The sequence below is a fragment of the Phyllostomus discolor genome, chromosome 9 (assembly GCF_004126475.2).
Source record: "Phyllostomus discolor isolate MPI-MPIP mPhyDis1 chromosome 9, mPhyDis1.pri.v3, whole genome shotgun sequence".
NCBI classification, from domain to species: Eukaryota; Metazoa; Chordata; class Mammalia; order Chiroptera; family Phyllostomidae; genus Phyllostomus; species Phyllostomus discolor.
The window spans coordinates 14,201,044-14,214,196 of record NC_040911.2 but is presented as its reverse complement, the minus strand read 5'-3'; the positions used below and the strand labels follow the sequence as shown (position 1 = coordinate 14,214,196).

The following is a 13,153-nucleotide window of genomic DNA, read 5'->3' as shown; positions in this document are numbered from 1 at the left end:
CATAAGGTTGCCCTTGGTTCCACCTCTTCCTCCATTCACCAGATAGTCCATTTCTTCAGAGACCAGAATAGATACTTCCTGCTTTCTGTTGCTATCCGACACATTTATTCCTGACTGGGGGGATAAAACCCCACTGAGTTCATAAGGATATAGAAGCTCAGCACGGATTATAGCCAGAAGGCGAGAGTGATGTTTCTGTCCTGGTATGCGGCCCCGTTCTTGAGGGTGATACACTAAGCTCCTGTGTGGCTCAAGGTTTCTGCAAAGATCAACAGAGTTAACGAACGAGGAAGGTACTTTGTGATGATGAGTGAAAGTGTTCCTGAACTGGGGCAATGGAACTATAATATATACACAGTTATTAGTGTTAAGCTAAAAGCAAGCCAAGATTAAAATTGAGAAAATCATTTGTTTTTAATATGTACGCACACAGTAGACGGCTTAGCTGCCCTAATCCTGACAGATACAACATCCACTTTCCTTCCCAATGACTCATGAAGCCACTCTGCTTGCTGGAACTGCTGGAACAGAGTTTCGCAGACTGCGTGGCTTAAACAGAAATGTACCGTGCCACAGTGTTTGAGGCTAGGAGCCCACAAATAATGTCAGCAGGGCTTAGTTCCTCCCAGGCGGGAAGGATATGTTCCAGGCCTCTTTCCTCGACTCGTTGATGGTCGTCTTCTCCCCACGTCTCTTCATGTCACCTTCCCTCTGCCAGTGCCTGCGTTGAAACTCCCTCTTATCTTAAAGACGCTAGTCATATTGGATTAAGACATACCCTGGTGATGTCTTTTTAACCCGATTACTTCTGTAAAGACCAGGTCTCCAAATAGACTTGCATTCTGATGTCCTGGGGGGTTAGGGCTTCAACATACGAATTTACGTGCCACACAATTCGACCCGTACCATGAAGGATGGTTTATATTGTGTGTCTAAGTGCAAAGCCCTTTTCTGGAAGACTAATCCTTCAATGACCCCTTGGTGTTAGTGAAAAAAAAAAAAAAAAAAAAGCTTCTTCCTTCTTCACTTTCTCAATTTCGAGCCAGGCACGTCTCATTTCCTTTCCTGAATCTATCTCACTGAAATGGAGAAGCAGCAGCGGTGGCCTCAGCTTTCCCTCTGCAATTCTGCAAGGAACGGCCCGTCAATGAGAACACCTACAGTGTGGAATCCCAGGCACGACCCCTCAGTGTGCTACGCTTCCAAGGCTCAGGTCTTTCCCCAAGAAGTTAGGAACAGCAGGCGAGAAGACGCCTAACCACTTTGTTCTAAGAGGGTTGGAAATGGGAAACGTGGCTGTGGTTGAAGTCAGGCTGCTCGCTGGCTCAGCTACAGAACACAGTGTAGTCCGACGCCTCTGAGAATGGGTGTCCACTGATCTACAGACAAAATCAAAAAGAATATTCGTATAAGGAACAACTCAGTGGCAGAACACGTACAAACACCAGATTTCATTTCGTTCTGCCGGGGAGCACGCTTTTAAAGGAACAAGAGACATTGAACGAGTCTGTTTTTTTTTTCTTGTGGCTGGAATATCTCTAAGTTTGCGAATTCAAAATAAAGTATAAGGATAATAAAGTCTGAGAATTAGATTAAGATTATAAAGTTTAAATTAGAACTTTAAATTTCTAAGAATATATTTTTAAACATTAAACTAAGTTTATTTGCTGTTTTAATGAAAGCATTCCAGCTAACATATTATTGCAGCCATCAGCCTTTCCCACAGTTCCCGGAGTACGTGCACCTCCAAAGCCTAAAACATAGCCTTCGTTTTCATTTGTCGTGTGCTAACATGTACTGCACATCGCAGTGCAGGTAATTACTGAAAATGTCTTTGATGCAGTAAGACAGGTTCTTCCTAATTCTCCTGTTCTGACTCTTCAGGGTTCAATAATAAACTCTGAAAGCGAGAACAACTCAAAACCCTTTTCTGAAGCCTTCCTCAAATTTTTGTTCAAGCAGTGACCAGTTTAGTTATTAGCTGTACGCCTCCCCTGCTACCAATAATTGCTGAGTGGTATGAAACCTGGGTAGGAAACTATCAGTGAGGTGCATACCAGCTCGCAAATAATCGTTCAAGATCGAAAAATATGTGTTGTCATCTCCACGCCTGTGGCACTGAACAGAAGCAAAGGCCTGAACATGAAACCCTCAGTTACCTTTTGCAGTCGCTTGATTTTCCAGCCCATAACTTTGTCTATTTGCGAGGGCCTTTCCACTGGGCAAGGGCTGAACGTGTACCTGGTGGGTCTAAACCAACAGAGAGAAATGGTGGTGGCAGCCACTGAATCCCAGCTGAATGGAAATTATTAGTACAGCGACTACAGCGAAAAGGAAACAGCCTAGCAGTTCGTGAATACCTACGCATCGGCAGGTTGGCACTCTGCCAGCTTAAATGTGCATGCGAATCATCTAGGGCATCTTGTCTTTGGAGAAGGGACTTAATTTTCTTCCCTCCGCCTTTGTTGAGGGTTAACTGACATGTAACATTATATTGGTTTCGGGTGTACAATATACCAATTCCATGTTTGTATGTATTGCAAAGCGATCACCACGATAAGTCTAGACGACATTCATCACCACACACGGTTATGTTTCTTTGTCTTCCTCACAAGTGTATTCAGATTCAGCAGGCCTGGGGCAGGGCCCGAGATTCTGCAGTCTGAACCACCTCTCAGTGACTGCTAGACTACACTCCGTGTAGCAAACAGCCTAGTTCTTTCATGTTTAATACTTAAAATAAATTTGAGAGAGAGATATTATGATTTCCTTTAAGGCAGACATTGAAAGAGAGGTTTAAAAATTCATAAATGAGGAAGGCTGAATGAAATTTGTCACATAGCAGAGTTCCTACTCTTTCTGGTATGCATAAATATAACACCCCAGAGGGGTAACATGCTTTACTTTCTTTTTTAAAACTCGCACCTCGAATATGCCTGTTTACCTGTGACATTTGTCTAAAATGCAGGTCCTCAGTCTCCACCCCAATCTATTAAATTAGAATCTACAGACGACATGCTTAGGAAAAGGTACTTTAGTCTGGTACCTGGATGATTCTCGCAGTCAGGAAAGTTTAGGAAAACGATGACCACCTAGGTCACGCTGCAGTTTTGAAAACTTAAACAAGGAGAGGGGACCACGCGGCGTTTGTTAGAGAGCTTGAGAGAGGACGCTGTCTGCTCAGGCAGAGAGGAGCTCAGAGCCCCTTTCATGCCGTTCTGCTTCGCTGCACAGGGCTGGCTGCTGGGGCCCACGGAGTGCAAGTCGTTGGTTTCATGACGTGGGGGATAGGTTTAGACCTGTACCTTATAACAGGGTGCTAAAGAGCCATATCTAATTATGTCACTTTTAATTGTAAGGTGAAAGCAACAACAGCCACAGAGTTTTCTCTTTTCCTCTTTATCAAGGGGATGATCTTTGTCTCCCAATCCAATTACAGAGCATCTGCATTCTAAAATTAAAGCTCATCTGAATATTTTCATACCCAAAGTCCATAATTAAATTTTTTAGTAGTCCCTCTCCGTGAGATCAGAATCGGGTTGATTATCTCCGCTTTGAGAGGGTAACTTTGTGCCAAGGAGTTTATCATAAATATTTCACTATAGCTCTGAATGGTAAATAAAGGGCCGAAGAAGTAGGCTTTTTAAAGCAAACACTGAGTACTCCTTTAGATTGCTGATGCTTTGTCCTGGCTTTTAAAAACCACATTCAGGCATTTGCAGCCACTCCACTCACAGAGCTGTTCCCGGGGCCCAGTTCCGGGGCAAAGATGCAGGCCCTGCACAGCGAAGACTTGCCAGAAAAGGAAAAGCTAAAGATGGAAGGTGAGCAGCTTAGCAGAGAAGTGAAGTTGCAGGGGCAACAGGTGTCTAAATGTTCTGAAGAAATAAAAAAACTGCATTGAAGCACGTTCCGGAGAGGATTCTCTGGTGAAAGGAATTTCAGAAGAACCCCTTGAAAGAAAAAGGCAGCTGCATTATTTCATAAATAATGAACTACTATTCCATAAATAATATTCTGGGGAGAAACGTTATCCTCAGTGGAAGAACTAGCTTGTTTTAGTTTTCCAAAATAAAACCAGCACGCTTTTTAAAGAAGAAAAAAACACACATTTAGTATACTGCAGTACTGTACATTATTAGAAGGTACTCTAGGATCTTGATATAGTTAAGTTAATGTACTTACAAAATATATGATTTATTAGCTAAATTTGTTCTGTTAGTAACAAAACCTAATAATAACTAGAAGACCTTGGATTTTCTTATATATTTCCGTGTTTTGAAGAAAATATATTTATATATGACCATTTTCCAATGAAATATCACATTTCCTTTTAAAATCAACAGGATATTTCAAATATGTCAAAAGACATACACTAAAAGTGACACATATGTCACTTACTATGACATAATTCCCTAAGCATAGAATTTGTTGCAAGGCAGGTCAACCAATATAAATAGAAGTTTGGGGACAGCCCGATCTGTGTTTGAAGCCTACATCCAGCCAGTTACTACACTTCTATGAGCCTCCATCCCCTCATCTGTAACACAGGGACATCTCCTTGCTGAGTTATGTGTTAGACAAGAGACAGAAGAATGAGCAAGCATGTGGTAGATGGCTACTGAATGGTAATCATAGAACAGGGTATAATTGCCGAACTGGCGGAAGGCCCCCCCTTTTAGTGACGATCACTTATGAGGCGATCCCAAAGAATGAATCCCCCGCCACCCCTTCAGCGAAGTTCTTGCCCATTCACGTCTTCCACTGGGGTACAGCGAAGTCACACGATAGACACATTGGACTTACTCAAATTTACCTACATACACTCAACAAGACAGGAAAATAATGGAAAGAGGGAAAAACTCCCTGATTCTAAATTGCCTAGACAACTTATCCCAATACCCCACACAATGAGCAAATACTCTGGCACAAACATGAGATGAGAAATGTGCATCTTTTTCTCAGTTGGCCTTGCTTCCAGCGGGCCTCTCAAAGTATGAACATTTTGCTGGACAAAGCATAATTCCAGTGCCTTAAAATATGTATTTCTCTGCAAAATATTCCTGAAGCACAAGTTAACAACTGCACTGTATCTGCTGCTCAACTGAAAAAAAAAACAACACTCTGCTTCGAAGCTGGTGGAGACGCTGGCTGTATGGGAATTATTGAGAAATGTTATCTCTCTCTCTGAAGTAACAACTTCCTGAGGAATTTTCCAATGCAATTTTTAAAAATCTTTTGAAATAACTTTAGACTTGCAGAAGTTGCAAAAATAGTTCAGAAAATTGGTGTTTACCTTTTACCCAGTTTCTCTACTGTTAACTTACACGACCGTAATTACCCAAAGCGAGAGGTAACATTGGTACAAAATTATTAACTAAACCACAAAACTTATTCAAATTTTGCCAGTTTTCCCCCCAGCGTCCTGGGTCGGATCCAGGATCCTACCTTTCATTGATTTGTTATATTTTCTTAGTCTCCTCCAAGCTGTGACAGCTCCTCATCTTTCTTTGTTTTTCATGACCTTGACTTGTGACTCCGTAAAGGGAGACAAAAGTATAACAAGTTGGCATTTTAAAAAATGTCTTAAGTGGGTATTGGTTTCTTAGGTAATTCTGTGCAAATCCAAAACCAGGATATTTTTCTACAGTGGATTATTGATTAATATGTCATTTTGCCATTACACAAGTGAAGGTAACAGAAGCCATTATTTGAATGAACATGGCTGCTCCAGCGACACCCAGACGAATGGGCTGTGCGTGCCCTCGGACAGTTACCACCTTAGGACAGGAACTGGGTCGGACGCCCGTGGAAGAGCCTGCTGGTAGTGCCCCCGTTTCCAACACCTCAGATGGACTAGAGATTCCGCATTCCGACTTCAGGTATCATTACCATTGACTTCTTAATAATTTTTATGGCTTTTATTCAAAAGAAAGTAAGTGAAATCTTATAGGCAATAAGAATCATTTCATGCAGAAATTATTTTTTAAGGAGTGATGATTTTAAGAGCGGTAATTATCTCTTTGGTACAGTAATTATCTCTTTGGTACCAGTATGTTAAAAAAAATCCTTTAATTACAAACATTAAATTGGCATTAACTGCAAGCATAGCATCTTTTAAGGATTTTAAACCATGGTAACAAAAATGGAAAATAATAGTTGAAGGTGGGCAAAGAGGGGAGGTGGTGATGGGGGGCATCTGCAATAGTGTCAACAATAAAATAATAATAATAATAGTTGAGACCCAAGAGGTTTAAAAATTTTGTAAATGGAATTCAAAGAGTAATACCTATCTATCTAGATTAATTAATAAAAAGGCAGAAATTTTTATTGCACTTTTGAATATCAATAGCAACATTTGAGAGTTTTTCCTTGGGTTTAAATAAGACCCATATCTATGCTGTCAACAAGGGACCCACTTCAGATCGAAAGGCACACACAGACTGAAAGTAAAGAGATGGCAAAAGATATTTTATGCAAATGGAATTTTAAAAAGCTGGAGTCGCAATACTTATATTAAACAAAATAGACTTTAAAACAAAGGCTCTAATAAAACACAAAGAAGGGCATTATATAATGCTAAAGGGATCAATCCAACAATAGAATATGGCCCTTGTAAACATTTATGCACCTAGGTATATAAAACAAATACTGATGGATGTAAACAGAGAGACTGAAAGTAACACAGTCATAGTAGGGGATTCTAATACCCCATTGACATCAATGGTCAATCTTCCAGACAGAAAATCAACAAGGAAACAAGGGCCATAAATGACACAATGACACAGCTGTCAGAGGGGAGGGGCTGGGGGACTGGGCGAAAAAAGTGAAGGGATTAAGCAAAAACAAATAAAAAAAACAAAACAAAACAAAAAACCTCCTAGACAGACAACAATATGGTGATTACCAAAGGGAGAGGGGGTGGGATGAGGCAGGAGAGGGGAAAGGGGGGATTTATGCTGATGGAAGGAGACTGGACTTGGGGTAGTGAACACAAGACAATATGCACATGATGTTCTTGTGGAATTGGACGCCTGAAACCTATATAATTTTAATAACCAATGTCACTCCAATAAATTCAACTGTAAAAGACACACTAGACTAGATGGATTTAACTGATATTTTTGAAGCATTTCATCCCAAAGCAGAATATACACTCTTTTCGAGTGCTTATGCAACATTTTCCAGGATAGACCCCATCTTAGCCCACAAAACAAGCCTCAGTAAATTTAAGGCTGAAATTATACCAAGTGTCTTCTCTAACCACAATGGTATGAAATCAGAACTCAGTTACAACAAAACAACTGAAAAAACACTCAAACACCTAGAGGCTAAATAACATGTTACTAAACAGTGAATAGGTTAACAATAAGGTCAAGGAAGAAATCAAAAGGTATCTTGAGACAAATGAGAATGAAAACCCAACAACCCATAATCTATGGGACAGAGAGAAAGCAGTCCTAAGAGGGAAATTCATAGCAATATATAGCATATCTCAACAAAAAATAAAAATCTCAAACAATTAAAGAAAGGTTTTTCTCAGATTTATTGAGGTATAATTGCAAATAAAAAGTATATGCATTTAGGTATACACTGTGATAGTATACATATACATTGTGAAATGATTATCACAATCAAGTTAATTAACACATTTGTCACCTCACAGAATTACCTGTGTGTGTGGTTGAATCTAAAGGACTGTTTTCATTTTTTGTATTTGTGAAGATTAGAAAAAAAATGCTGCTTATTTAGTTTCTGGTTCCTGATTATTTTTAGATGAGATCAAGCACATTCAGGGTGGTATGGCTGTAGACCGATTATCTATTTTTTAAAATAGACTTTTCATTTTAGAGTATATTTATGCTTACAAAAAAAGCTGCAAATACAGTAAAAAGTTCTCATGAATCCATCCTGGTTTTCCCAGCTGTTGTTACTTTGGTCCAAACAAGAAATTGGCATCGATACATTTTTATAAACTTGCAATTTTATTTGGATTACACCAGCTTTTCCAGTAACATCCTTTCTGTTCTGAAAATCAATTCGGGCTGCTGCATTGTATTTCGTTGTCATGTCTCCTCAGTCTTTTTCAACCCGTGGCAGTTCCTTTTACCTTGATTTTCACCACCTGAACACTTTGGGTAAACACTGGTTAACTGTTTTGTAAAACACCTCTCGATTTGGTAGGTTTGTCTGAAGTTTCCTTACGACTGCGTTGAGGTTATGCGTTTTTGGCAAGAATTCCACAGAAGTGATGCCGCACCCTTCTGAAAGCACCCTTTCTGGGCTGCATGGTATCCACATGCTAATTTGGCTAAGACCGTCACTGTCAGGTTTCTCCGTCGTAAACTTGCTGTTCCTCTCTTTTCACCCTCTATTCTTGAAAGCAAATCACTAGCCCACCTGCAAAGGTGTAGAGATGAAGTTCCACCTCCCAGAGGGGGTCTTTTCTACATACAGGGTGGGGCAAAAGTAGGTTTACAGTTGTATGTGAAACACAGAGCTTGTTCTTGTATTAAGTAATTACAGTATTATTTTCCATATGGACAGCTGCACATTGACATTTGCACACTTCCTCCTGCGTATATTATTTGGAATTCTTACATAATGAGTATTTGTCTATGCAGGACTTTAAAAATCCCAACTTCAGTTATCCAGTTGATGTTGGAATATTGCTGTCTATTTATTGAGCATATGTTTTTGGTAGGTACCAAAAAAGTCCAAGGGATGCTAGGTCCCTGCCCTAATACAATTTATATTCTAGTAAGGGAGATATATTAAAAATAAGTAAAAGGCAAATATAAAACTGCACATTGAAATATGTGTAATAAATGTTATTCAATATGTCGTGAAAGAATGTGGTGATTCTGGTGGTGGCCATCTGAGAGACTGTGGTTTGGAAAGGTCAGTTAGAGGTGTTGACATTTGAATTGAGAACTAGAGAAAGAGAACAAGCCAGTTCTGTGAAAAACCTTTCGAACAGCACAGTGGTCTGAAGTCCGGAAATTGTCCTGTGGTGGTTAATTTCATGTGTCAACTTCACTGAGCCACAGGGTGTCCAGATATTTGGTTAAACATTACTCTGGGTATGTCTAGGAGGACATTTCTGGATGAGATTAACATTCAAATAGACTGAGTAAGGCAGATTGTCCTCCCCGATGTGCTTGGGCCTCATCCAGCCTGTTCATGGCCTAAATAGAACCAAAAGGCTGAATGAGGGAGAAGATCACTCTCTCTGCCTTAGAGCTGAGGCATCCATCTCCTGCTTTCATACTTGAACTTGAACTAGAATTTATAAACATCATCATCAGCTCTCCCAGTTCCCAGGACTTAGGCTTAGACTAGAATTATATCACCAGCCCTCCTGGGTTTCCAGCTTGCTGCTTGCAGACTAAATATATGTCAGCAGAACAGAAAGGGGGCTGGTGTCTGGTGTAGCCAAGTGCAAGGAAAAATGATAAGCTGCTATGAGAAGTAGGAACGAAAGGTGGACCCTGTCCCAAGTGAGGACTTGAGGACCATGGTGAGAAAGGGGTTTGAACTTTACTCTAAAGGTTCTTTGTTGGAAGCCTCTGAAAGATGCCTAGTGGAAAAGTCACATTATATCATACATTATTAAAGGATCTCTCTAGGACCCACAGATGGGCCGGTTGTAGGAGGCCACTGCTCTAGGCTAAGCCAGAGAGGACTGTGTGTGTGGCCTGGACGAGAAATGCATCAGCACGTATGCAGGGAAAGTGAAGGGATTTGAGGGAACGATTGGAAAAAGAACTGACAGGACTCATGTATCATCATAAGTTTTCATAGGGTTTTTATTAATTTGAAAAGATACAGACAATATTCGTATAGAATTTTAGGAGATTAGGTTAGTCCTAGGGAAGGGCGGAGTCAAACTCCTGAAGAAGGGTGCAGAGAGAGACAAAATGCGTGAGGATGCGCACTGCAACAAAAGGTCAGCTGTAAGTGTCCATCAACATGGACCCAGTAAAACAGTGCACCATTAAAAAGAATGCTGTTAATTTTCCTGCGGGGAAAAGAAAGGATGCTCAAGGTAAAGTAAGTTAAAAAACCTGGTGAAGAAGAGTCTTCAAGAAGACTCCGCATAGTGTGATCCTACTCGTGAATTAGAAATGACTATCCCTATGTCCACCCTGTATTAAACATGGTAAGAGAAAATCTGATGAAGCATATTAACATATACTGTTAACAGTGGTTGCCTCAGGGTGCTGTGGGGGTTACGATGGATTTTCACTTTACACCTGGTACTTTTTTGTCTCATCATGACGTCTTAAACAATGGATGAAATTTTTTTGTTTTACCAGAGACACAGACAGTACTTTTAGGATTAACAAGTACTTTAATGGAATCTTGAAATCAACTTTAAGAAATAAGTCCTATAAATATAAATATTAGTTTCTTTTATGGGGAGTTTATATTAATCTAAACCAGGAAAATGGAGATTATTGGTTAAATTGAAATTATTAACATTTCCAAGATGATATTGAGACCATAGTCATTCATTTCCTTCAAATTAACATAAAAACAAGTATGTAAAGTTTTGTTTATATCATTTATTCAGGCAATGCATCTCACAATGGTCTTGTGGTTTGGTAAAAAAATAGATACAAAAATTTATTTGTGAAACGAAACAAAAACTTTCTTTTTAAGTTGTGCTTTATGAAAAGACAAAGGATGGTTATTTCTGAGCACCAAGATTATGGATTATTACAATTATTTCCATTGCTTCTTACCTCCTTCCTCTATTTTCAAAATTCTTCACAATAACCACAAATTACTTTTGCAGTCAGAAAAAGTTCTTATAATCGTTACACTCAGGTCAGTGTAACGATTAGCAGTTTAACACAGTATGCCTGACCTATGTCAATCTGCTCACACTTTCTATATGACATCCAGTAGTTCTCTTTTCTCAGGGACTGAAGTTTGCAGAGGTTATTTACAAACCTTGACCAAATGATTTGTACTGTGATCACACTGGTTCCCACCTCTCTTTGTCCAAAATGATGAGGCAGATTTCGTCGAGTACACCCTGACAAGCAACATTTTAAATGTCATTACTAAAGTGACTATGCAGGCTTTTCATCAGAACTACACAGAACCACAAAAAAGAGTCAGAGAAGCTGACTGTAGAAAAACTCCAGCTTCTTACACCTTCTACTGGCCACAATTGCATGGTATGCAGCAAATATTTTTAGGCTACACTGAGAAAGCATGAAACTGAGGCTTTGGTGTGCAAGATGAGAGAGCGGGGGGTGGGAGAAGGGAGGAAAGAATGTAGAGAGCGAGAAAGAGTTTCTTCATGACAACTGTAGTTTTTATGCAAAGGATTTCAGATCCTTGGATGAACATTACTAAATACTGCGTGGCACGCACATTGTACAACAGTGTATCCTAATTATAGTTTGCTTTCAACCGTCTGAAGCCTTTCTGTGTTTTGGAGTTTTGCATTTAAGCCTTGTAAATTATTTGTGACTCATTAGCCTTTCACCCCAGGGGCAACCCATAAGCTCCATAAACGTGTGCATGTTTTTCTTCAATCTTTTTTCCCCTCACAAATGCGTTCCCAGAATGTAGATTCCCACAGTGAAAAGCAATTAAATTACAGTTGTCTCCCTCTCTTACATCCTCCTTTTTCTAAAAAATGTCATTGATAATTAAGAGCATATATCTGAAGATTAATTCTTTATTACAACTGGGGACCTTAAGCCTAACAAGGGAGTGGGGTGCAGGATGGTATCAAGACTACTAGGCCAGAACGCCCCAACATTGGTCCAGTGGACACACTGGGCTGGATGATTCCTTACTGTGAAGGGCGGTCCTGGGCACTGTGGGATGTTCAGCAGTGTCTCTGGCCTCCGCCCACCAGATGCCAGTAGTGCGGAGCCCCAGTTCCCTGATGTGACCACAAACAGTATTTTCGAGATATTGCCAAATATCTCCCAGGGGACAAAAGTGACCCTGATTGAGGACCACTGCACTAGGCCAAAGACCTTACAAAACCCAAGCTCTTTGTGCCTTTGCCAATCCAAATGGTTCCTTTGACCCCATGGTCAACCTGTACCTCCCAAGCCACCCACTAACATGAAATACAGACACTCATGAAGACTCGTACACTCTTCCTGTCAAAGCCCTTGAAGGGGGTCTAGAGTTCTTCTTCTGAACCACGTGTGGCCAATTCAGCTAGAAGGACAGAAGCAGATACTGGTGACTCCCTCACCCTTCACTGACATGAGCGTTCATGTTTATCATGAACGAATTATCAAATTAAAAGCTGCTCTTCAATTTGACAAGTGACAGGGAAACAAATGAAGCTGAAGAGGGCTTTACTGTGCCCTTCTGAAGCTGACGAGTGTAGTGAGCCTATGCCTCTCATAAAGGAGCAGTTTCAGTCTTCCATGGCATGTCCATAGTTTGGATCATCCTCGACATGAAGGAATTAAAAAATAAAGCTTAGTTTTCTGCAAGTACTTGGACACCCTCGAAAATAGCCAAGAAGCACTTACTAGCCAAGGAAGCACTTAATTCAAAAGCATTTTAGCTAGACTTACCAAACAGTGTTCACAAAGAAAGCAGCATGGCTCTGAATCACTCTTAGATCCTACACTGTAGACTCTCAGGGAACTAACTGGTCCAGATGTCTGAGAGGAAGACTTGGTCTCCAATCCACTGAGTCCTGGCTCTGCCTGTTTTTCCTTCCCCTCTGTGGATATACCAACATGTCCTTTAAAGGTGTTCTCAAGGTCCTCACATCCTCTTTGTAAGAGCAGAATACTGTGAAAACGTATATGTTGAATATATGTGTACACAAAGAAATTTCCAAATTTCCTCTGTTGGTGAAAACACACAGGCACACAATACATCTTAACAGAAGGTAGGTGTGTTACATACATTGGTATATTAAAGTATATGTTAGTTTTCATTTAGTCAAATCATTTATTCTCAGGATATTTTTTTTTTTACAGTGGAGAAACTGAGGCGCAGAGTAGTTACCGTATTTTTAGGACTGTAAGACGCACCGGACCATAAGACACACCTAGGATTCAGAGGAGGAAAATGGGGAAGAAATTTGGAAGCAAAAAAATGTGGTAAAATATTTAATAACATAAATAACATAGGCTGCCGCTCCCTCCACAGCAAG

At 40.2% G+C, this 13,153-nt stretch overlaps 1 pseudogene; it reads left to right on the top strand.

Annotated features, from left to right (window-relative positions):
- Positions 1–3,751: 3,751 nt before the first annotated feature.
- On the top strand, positions 3,752–4,076 carry LOC114507038 (annotated as a pseudogene).
- Positions 4,077–13,153: the final 9,077 nt, after the last annotated feature.